This window comes from Ruditapes philippinarum, unplaced genomic scaffold (assembly GCF_026571515.1).
Source record: "Ruditapes philippinarum isolate M1 unplaced genomic scaffold, ASM2657151v2 ctg7814_1_1_1_1, whole genome shotgun sequence".
In the NCBI taxonomy this organism is placed as follows: Eukaryota; Metazoa; Mollusca; class Bivalvia; order Venerida; family Veneridae; genus Ruditapes; species Ruditapes philippinarum.
Window position 1 is genome coordinate 32250 of NW_026855439.1, and position 9432 is coordinate 41681.

Sequence of the window (9432 nt, forward strand, 5' to 3'; positions counted from 1 at the left end):
TTGGAAGCCCTTCACCCAAGGATCAATCCTGCCAAGTTTGATTGAAATTGGACAAGTGGTTTTTCACAAGAAGATTTTTTAAGTTCACTATATAATCTATATAACACACACACACACAAACAAACAAACACACACACGCACACACACACAGGTGAATCGCTATATGCCACCGCATCGCAGATGCTGCGGTGGCATAATAATAATTAAGAAATATCATATACAAATACTTCTAAATAATCATGTACCTCTTCCTTAAATGCCCATGCCTTTGAAAGAAACATTTTTCCATTTATTCACTTCAAGGTTAGTCAGATTGACAGTCTCACATTTTAGCCTTTATCTCTCATGATTTCATTGTCATTGACCCTAAAGCATCCTTAAAATCGATATCCTGCTGCTCACATTCATAAATCTGACATGTAGGCCGAACTTCTGAAAAATAAAATATAATTATTATTAGATATACATATAGTATCCCAATTATTATGTTAGTTGATATCAAATCAATAATTTAAGCAGCTAATGTTCGAAATTAGCAGTAGTCTGAGAGCCCGACTACTAAATTTCTCCTCGGGCTACCAACTTTTCACAGTAAAAAGCCTGACCAGGCTACTGTATTTTCAGAGGCAATAAAAACAACTGTTTTGAACAAATGAATCGTGCTAGTGAAATGTCTTTTGGGCAAGTAAATATTTCAATCTAATAGTCCGACCAGCCAAGTCGATTCAAATCCTAATTTCTTACACTGTTTAAGAGACAATTTGTTCAAAATTGTCCAAGCATAAAGATTTTTATAGTATACTATATATGTATATGTTAGTGTTCATCCGTGCTGTTCTACAGAAATAAGAAACTTCGATGGGAGCAATAGCTACAGGAGAATGTTTCTAATTTCTGTAGAACAGCACGGATGAATACTAACATAGTTAGCGTCAAACTTTATTTGGCCTCATTATCATTCACTTTATTACGTCACTATGCAGTTTTATGAAGTACCATGAAAAATAGAAGTCGACTATGGAGGTAATTCGATATAGTATCGGCTTTTGTACTTCTATGAAAATTAACGCACACAATTTTTAAGAGATACAGCGTTTTCATTGGATGACAAATAAAGTTGGACACTAAAGTAATTATAGTATATATACAGTATGTATTAAATGTCTTTACTATCTACTATACTGTCCTGAAATTTCAAGAAAACAACTATCTTTAAAAATCCATTGTCTCAGAAGTTGCAAAACCAAGTAAATGAAATTGTTCTGGGTTTGTATTATTCTGTACAACTTCTGATCACAAAAGCTTCAAGGACATTTATGAGTGAGTCAGGTCCTATCCTGAAAGATTGTTGTTCAAGCATTCAAAAATAACAAAGTTATAGCTACTAATAGCAAAAATCAAGAAAATTTAGACCTTTATTTACCTTAAAATTTACCTTGAATGTTAATATGGTGGTCAAGTTAATTAAGTTTAGTCTGGTCTATTTGAAGGGTTGTTGTGGCCATGTATGAAGACAATACACCAAGATCTGAAAAAGTTATGAACAAGGTTAAAGTTTTTTGACAGCAATAGGAAAGCCGTCATGACTAACAATATATTTTGGCCCTAATGCAAACTGAAAATTCTCGCCTATAACACTGTTGAGACTAGCTGTTCAGCATTTTTTCAATAATAAATAAATGCAATGATTAAGTCGGTAACTTGCAAGTCTTCTAACATTTTTACAAAGAATGAACATATGTATTTCTTCCTAATAATTCTAAAATGATGTTCAGTCATTTATATTATAACAAGATATCGGAAAGATTATAGATATATCAGAAATGAATTGGCCCGTGGACTTTAATGTCAATCATAGAGCTCTTATGCAAAAAGTAATGGTAAGCAAACATCCAGCATGAAATTTTCAAATAGCCATAAGTTAAATAAAATTATTAAAAATACTTTGTCATGATTCAACTACTGCTGAAAATTGACCCACATGTTTGATTACAAATTTATAACATCTATATTGTCCATAGAAATAATGAATTAATTTTCAGTCTCTTTCTCTTTGCGCTTTCACACAGATTTGAATTATTCAAGTCCATGATTTTCAGAAGGAAAAAATCTTCTGATCATCAAACACTAAAAATTACTATACCAACTGCAAATTGCAGTCTGTGCGAAAGGCTGTCTGTCAGTCCTCGGACCTCGCCAAATAAAAATCAGGAGGGCTGAGATAAATTTTGATACAGTGATCGAATATCAATTGTACACAACAGTTAAATATATTATAAACTTATTTCTATGTTAATAGATAGTCTATATACAATAGATATGAAAAAGCAAATCTTACACAACAGTCAACACTGTAAATTCGAATCAGGGTCAGCTCGGCCCTAAAACGTACTTGGCCCTCGAGTCAGCTTGGCCCTATTCCAACTTGGCACGGGTCAACTTGGCCCATAATTATATATTACTGGTAATGATTACTTTTCTTACTTTTGATATGTTTTCATCATAACTTTCATGGTTTAACATTTTCACACTACTGTAACAGACATCTACTCAAGGATATTGAAAAGTTTTATTGATGAAAGTACCAATTTGTGTGTGAATTTGTAGAGAAAGAAAGAATTTACAATTTAAACGCATATTTTGCTACTCCAGATTTTTTGTAAAAAATATCATTAAAAAGCATATGTCATATTAAAGAACAAACAGTATTAAATACAATAAAATTCATTGTCACAAAAATTCAATCTAAAAACTCTATTTATTGATCAATATTTAACATATATTGTCTTGTCTCTTGATATCTCTTCTTCAGATAATTATTTATCTTAAAGATAATTTCAAACAATATGTTATTAACTAAACAATCTATATCCTAATCCTAATATATGGTTTTTAGAGGGCCGAGTTGACTATGTCACTTGTCCCGAGTTGGTGTAGGGCCGAGTTTACCTGTAAATTCAATAATGTAAACAATCCTTGACCTAATTTCGTTTGTCTAACAAATTAACATCTGCAAACACAAAGCGATTTTGAACAAAGAAATAAAAGCATTTCCACAAACCTTTGCGATGTTATTCATCAGCAAATCTATGTCTTGAAATCTGAAAAACACGAACGTTATTCTGTCGATGGTCCGAACGGTGTGCCCTACTTATTAGGCTAGTCTAAACCAAGTTTTACCAAATTGCATCCGTTAATTCCAGAATACTTTTGAAAGACTTGTACTGAAATATTGTTTTTTATTATTTACATAATAATATTTTGTTTCAAATGCTTTGATTCTATGATAATTTGCAAATTTTTGCGAAAATAGTACGACTTTTTAAGGCCATATCATTGTATCCATTGTTTCCGACGTAAAAAAATTCAGCGGTGGCATAAAATGCTATTCATAAGTTGATAAATATATACAATAAATACTTTCATTTCCCATCGGTTGACTTATATGTAAACTTTTGAGTATCTCTGCTACAAATTTACACCATATTTATATTCAATTTATTGTACATAGATACTTTTCTTTGGCCAAATGCGTAATAATACTGATGCTTTTTTTCGTACACGTTTAAGATTATGTTCCATTGATGTAAGCTAACATTGAATATCATCATTTCAAGTTTTTTTGAACATCATCTTTTTCTTCAAATCATCCACGTTTGAAAGTATACATATAGTTCTGCTGCACTACTTTCTTGGTCGCATTCACTACTTGTTTTCTATTGAGCTTAAACAGAAGTCAATTAGGTGTTGTTCGTTCTTTTTAATATGAGCAGACCGTTACTATAGAAAGGAAATTTTTTTTTGAAAAAATTTCCTTCCAAAAAATTATTCACAGAAACCTAATAGGGGTGTTCAAATATGACTGCAACTAGGCCAATATCTCGCTTTTACGAACTATGTACATGTATCGCATAGATGGTTTTGTAAGCTCTCCATTGATACAATACATGTGTAAATGTGTAAATCAGTTCAGTCTAGCTTTTAGAGAACTCTATTAACGCCATCTACTCGTGTATACTAAAGCTAAAATGGTTGGGAAACGGTCTCCTTTCACTGACCAAATACGGTCCTATATCAAGAACCGCTGTATTCTTGGTATACAGGTGAAAGATATATTTAATGAAATAAATCGTATTTATGGGAATAATGAACTTTCTTTTTATCTGTAACATGGTGGTTTAAGAAATTAAAAGTGTTGTGGATTCAGTTAAAGATGCATCTCATGCACCCCGTCCGAAAACTGCAACTTCGCAAAAAATGGTTGAAAAAGTAAAGGACTTGATTGCTACTGATGCAAGATTTACAACTACATATTTAGCTAAATGTGTTGGTATCTCTGTAGGAGCCCCTCATACAATTCTCAGACGTAATTTAAAAATAAGGATAAGTGCCAGATGGTTTCCCCATCTCCTTAAAAGAGCAAACAATTGCTCGGGTAAGAATCTCCAAACAATTGTTGAAATAGTTCCCTTACAACAATCGATCTTTCGCAAAAATCATCATTGTCGATGAGACGTGGATTCACTTATATAAGCCCAAGCGAAAGATACATAACAAAATATGGGCAACCAATGGAAGTAAAAGACATTGCATAGCAAAACGCACAATGGGCGTCCAAAAGGTCATGCATGTAATTTTTTTTACCAATCAAGCTCCTGCTATTCAAATTTCCATACCAATTATGTCTGTAAAAGCAACGTTTTACATAGGCAAGGTCCTTCATAAATGAAAGAAATATTTTAAGAACGGTCGACAAACCGTCGACCAGCAACTGGTCTCATGGTTTTCGCCGCCAGATCTTGCCCCTTGTGACTTTTTCTTATTTCCGAGACTAAAAAAACACCCTGCAAGAAGAAAAAATCAAACGCGAAAAAAAATCTCGGTTCGGCTATTTTCCTCGGCTATTATCTATAATAACCTCGGAAACAATACGGATTGAAAGTAGTTCTACCACGTGGTTTCAGATGTAAACAGAAACAGAGATAATGTAAAACGAATGTATATATTTGACATGTAATGTCTGTTCCGGTACTCTTATGCTTGAAAATATGTCTGACAACAATTTGTAATTTAAATATGCCCACTGATGTTCAACTTTAAACAAATCCGACTAAATGTCAACAGGTTGGTTTTATAATAATAAATATATAAATAATGTATTGTTTGCTTTTGTACCTATGAATTCACTTATTTTTGGTGGACCTTTACTACATATATTGGAAATAAACTTGTCAACAACTCCCAGCATTAAATTACTATTTGTTTACATGTTTAGTTTCTTAGGATTCAGAGTCAACTCGTCCTCTGGTCAACTCGTCACCTTTTTGGTCAACTCGTCCCCTGGACAACTCGTCCTCTAGTCAACTCGTCCCCAACTCGTCCCTTATATTTTATTACTACTTGTTTTTCATATAGTTCATAAATCATTATAGACTGTTAAAATAATATATTATAAAATTACTGAATTGGACATATTTTGACGCTTTTTGTATGCGAATATTTGGAGTTTCATCTTATAATAAGGATATATGCATAATTCTGATTAAATTACATACAGAAAAGAAAACACGAAGACGATCAATAGCAATAACATTTAATGTATAAAAACATGTTTTATATGCAAAGATAAAATATCATATAGTATGTCTTTGTCATACATGTATATATTCACTTTCACACTTTCATCATCTGTTCATTGTTTTTTTTCATGCACATATTTCATTGTCTTTTTTTGGACATCTTACGACTCTACTCTTGGGGCTTGTATAAGTTGCCGAATTCTCTTAAAAGTCCCGTTGATGACAACTCCCCATTCCTGTACTTATCCCACAGCTGGTGCGTCTGTCCCTGGAGAAAGGTGTACTTTCTCCGCTGGTAGCGCGGCGTAGTCTTCCTTCACTTATCAATTCAGAGTTCCTCACCGCTACCTGGGCCTCATCGTACAGCAGTTTTATCAAAAGGTAGAATGGAGGCGTTCCCCAGCCCTCCCATTCAATCTTCTATGCCATCCTATAAAATAATAGAAGTATATTACAATACCAATAAGATAGGCACAGGTCAACTATAATAGATATATTTATCTCTTTAATGCGGCGATGTATGAGTTCATGAATGCATTTCTCAAATTCGCTACAATTTTGGCTAAGACATATTTTTTATGTATGAGAAGTATGACAGTTACATGTATACAGTCTATTTTAAATACCTAATATTGTCATAATATTTTAAAATGTGATTTTACCTTCAACATCGTTGTTTGTGCGGATGCTCAATCCAAACACCGACCGTGTCTTTAATTTGAAATTATACAAATCGCGTGAAAATCGTGCCAAATGTTGTTATAAAAATTTATTTTCCAAATGTCGAATTTGTTTTGATGGTGTATGGTCAAATATATAAAAATGTTGATTAAATACAATTAATACACTTGTATTATACAAGAAATTCTGGAACTCGGTTTTATACAGCTCCTCTTTGAGATCAGTTTAAAGATTTATTTATGGAAATTGAATATTAATCTTAACTAATTATTAGATGGCAATTGAATACTTGGTAATTACTTTTATGTTTTCAATCATGTTTTCAGTCAGTTAATATCCACTATTATCATTAAAACTCCGATTAATTAAACATTAATTGAATGTTTGTAAACTTACCTGTCTTTGTAGTTTGACATCAAAGCTATGCACGTCCGCTTAGATAAAGATCATTAAAATTTAACGTAAAAAAGACGTAATTATTTTATTAATATTTCGATATCAATCAAATTCAGTATTAATTTTACATATTTTACATAAAAGAATTATTTAAAGACATTTTAAAGACAGAGATCGAAAGTAGGGGACGAGTTGACCATATTAGGGACGAGTTGACCAAAAGTAGGGGACGAGTTGACCAAAAAGGTGTCGAGTTGACCAGGGGACGACCGGATTGCGTTTCTTAGCGTAGGTTAGACCGAAATACCGCATCCGTTCTGTGTATTCATACTATTGTGTTCGAGGTCCTTATCTGAAGACTGACGGATAGGACCGAGTAGATGCGATTGTAAATTTGTCGTATAATGGTACATATTACTAAACAAACAGTGCCAAAATAATTTTCTCAATCCTTCAAAATACGCACCAACATGTGATATACAAAGTTTTAGTCTTTTGATTTTTAAATGCGTTTTCATAATCTTTTCGAGGTATACTGTCCAGAAAAAAGGCAATTAAATATGATTAAGTTAAATTGAACTATCGTGATCTGGTAACCTAAAAACATTTGTAAAACATACGCAATTATCCTGAAACCTATATTTTTACATGCAATATTTGTAAAAAAATGTAAATTATGAAAATCATTCAAGATATTGTGTACTAATGCCAGGCATACTTAATAATGCGAAACTGTGGACAAGTTACATTTGTAGGACGAACTGATCAGTAGTTCTAGTTGCGATACTCTTGTAGTTTTCTAATTAACAACACACCAGATTTCTATTTTATTACAATATATGTACATATGAAAGCACAATGGTAAAGATATATGTATGTACAAATGCATACGAGTATAGTGTATATAGTGTATGTATATATACATGTATTCTATTTATGGTTATTACATACCATATACATATTTGTTAGTATAATTGTTAGATTCTTATATCTTACATAAATATAATGTACAGATATATTTGTTAAAATATTTAATTTATTTTTATAGCTCACATAAATATTATATACAGTCGGGTATGTTTTGTTTCAATTTTTTCATGTAAAAGCAGAAAATTTCCTTTAGAATGTTAATGCTAGATGTGGTAACCAAAGATTATAATAAAAGATCTAATTAAATAACCAGTTTTGAAAATTTTACCAAAATTTGCTTACAGTTTGTATAAAAACATATGTTTTCATATTTGGTTAATATGACCCTAATGACACCTTTTACACGTGTATATTAGCTTAACATTTTACAGTATTAAGTCCTTGTAACATCTTACCATGACCTTCCCACAATCACGTGTCTGTGCCTTTTTAAAAGCTTCAGTGTCATTTTCCAAATCATATCTATGTGTAACTAGGGGTTTAACGTCAATCTGGCCTGAAATCAATATTTATAACTATGTATTGGAGGTTTTCATAATATAAAACATCTGTCAAAGGGACATGGGCAGCATTGTTTAAGAGTGAAAATAGGGAACGCAATAAAAACATGTGAAAGCTTAAAAATACAAACATAATTTTTTTTAAATAAAATAATTTACAGTTAAAAAAATATTTAATATTATTCAATAAAGACAAATCTAATCGATCTAGTTCATTTTTACAAATAGAAAATTCACCGGAAGCAGTAAGGTCCAATGTCAGTGGGATACAATACAGGTTTGCCCTAATCCCTAAGATATCGACCTCTCTAAAGAAGGCGTTAATCATGGGTATGAACATTTCCCTTCCCCTAGTGCACTCTGCGCGATACAGTTACCATTTCCTATAGACTTGAAGGGAACAATGCATACAAATCTAATAAACCCTTACCACAGGTCCTAATCACGTATTGATTCCAATACATTTGTGGCCACTATAAATATACTCGAATACACCCATTGTTATATGATTTTAACAGGAAAACGAAACACGGAAGGTCTAATCAGATGTATACCATATACATGTATTTGTTTGAGCTTTAAAATAATGAAAATATTTTTATTTAAAAATGATGCAAATTGTGATATAATGTTGTAGTGAAATCACAACGATCAAAATCGTGTGTTTCAAATCTTTTTTTTTCAATTTAATTGAAAAAGATATTGGTCCAATATGCCGTGTTTGACAACGTTAATCAGTTTGATAACTATTTTATCAGAGGCATCTCTCCAAAACACTCCTCTACTATTTTTTTCAATTTCCATGGTTCTTGTGATATCACATCTAGTGCATAATCTGCGCCAAACTGCTTTGCCAGTTTGACACCAGCTTTTCCCACAGCTATAATAAAGTAATACAACTGATGTTCATGTAAAATAATCAAATTTGTCAAACGTACACAAATATAGATCACAAACAATATCTACATTGCTAAAATACTTGAACAAGTTAAATATCATCATAATGCAAACATGGTTAAATACTTGAATTTACATGTGTCTTTCTTGTAGAATTAAAACTATCTACGATATTTGTTTTATCATAAGCATTTTTTCAGGTCAACTGTTCAAAGATCCAAACGAAATTCCAATTCATATTTCAACGAGAAGGAAGCAGTTAAACAACCCTATTGTTAATATGACGTTTATTTAAACAAATTTTAACAATGTCAAAAAAAAACAAAAGTCAGTCAGATACCTGTCACATAAATGTTTGATGCACCAAACACCCTTGCACCCTTCGTTACCAGTGAACCTATTGGACCTGAAAATAAAATGACAATAAATTATACTAAGCGGTCAAGCCA

At 31.9% G+C, this 9432-nt stretch overlaps 1 long non-coding RNA gene across 1 annotated transcript; it reads right to left on the reverse strand.

The window, feature by feature from the left end:
* Positions 1–250: 250 nt before the first annotated feature.
* On the reverse strand, positions 251–3257 carry LOC132743348 (uncharacterized). Its single transcript, XR_009627562.1, has 3 exons — positions 3062–3257; positions 1424–1528; positions 251–432 (listed from the first exon to the last, which is right to left on the reverse strand). It is a non-coding gene; the product is annotated as an uncharacterized LOC132743348 (long non-coding RNA).
* Positions 3258–9432: the final 6175 nt, after the last annotated feature.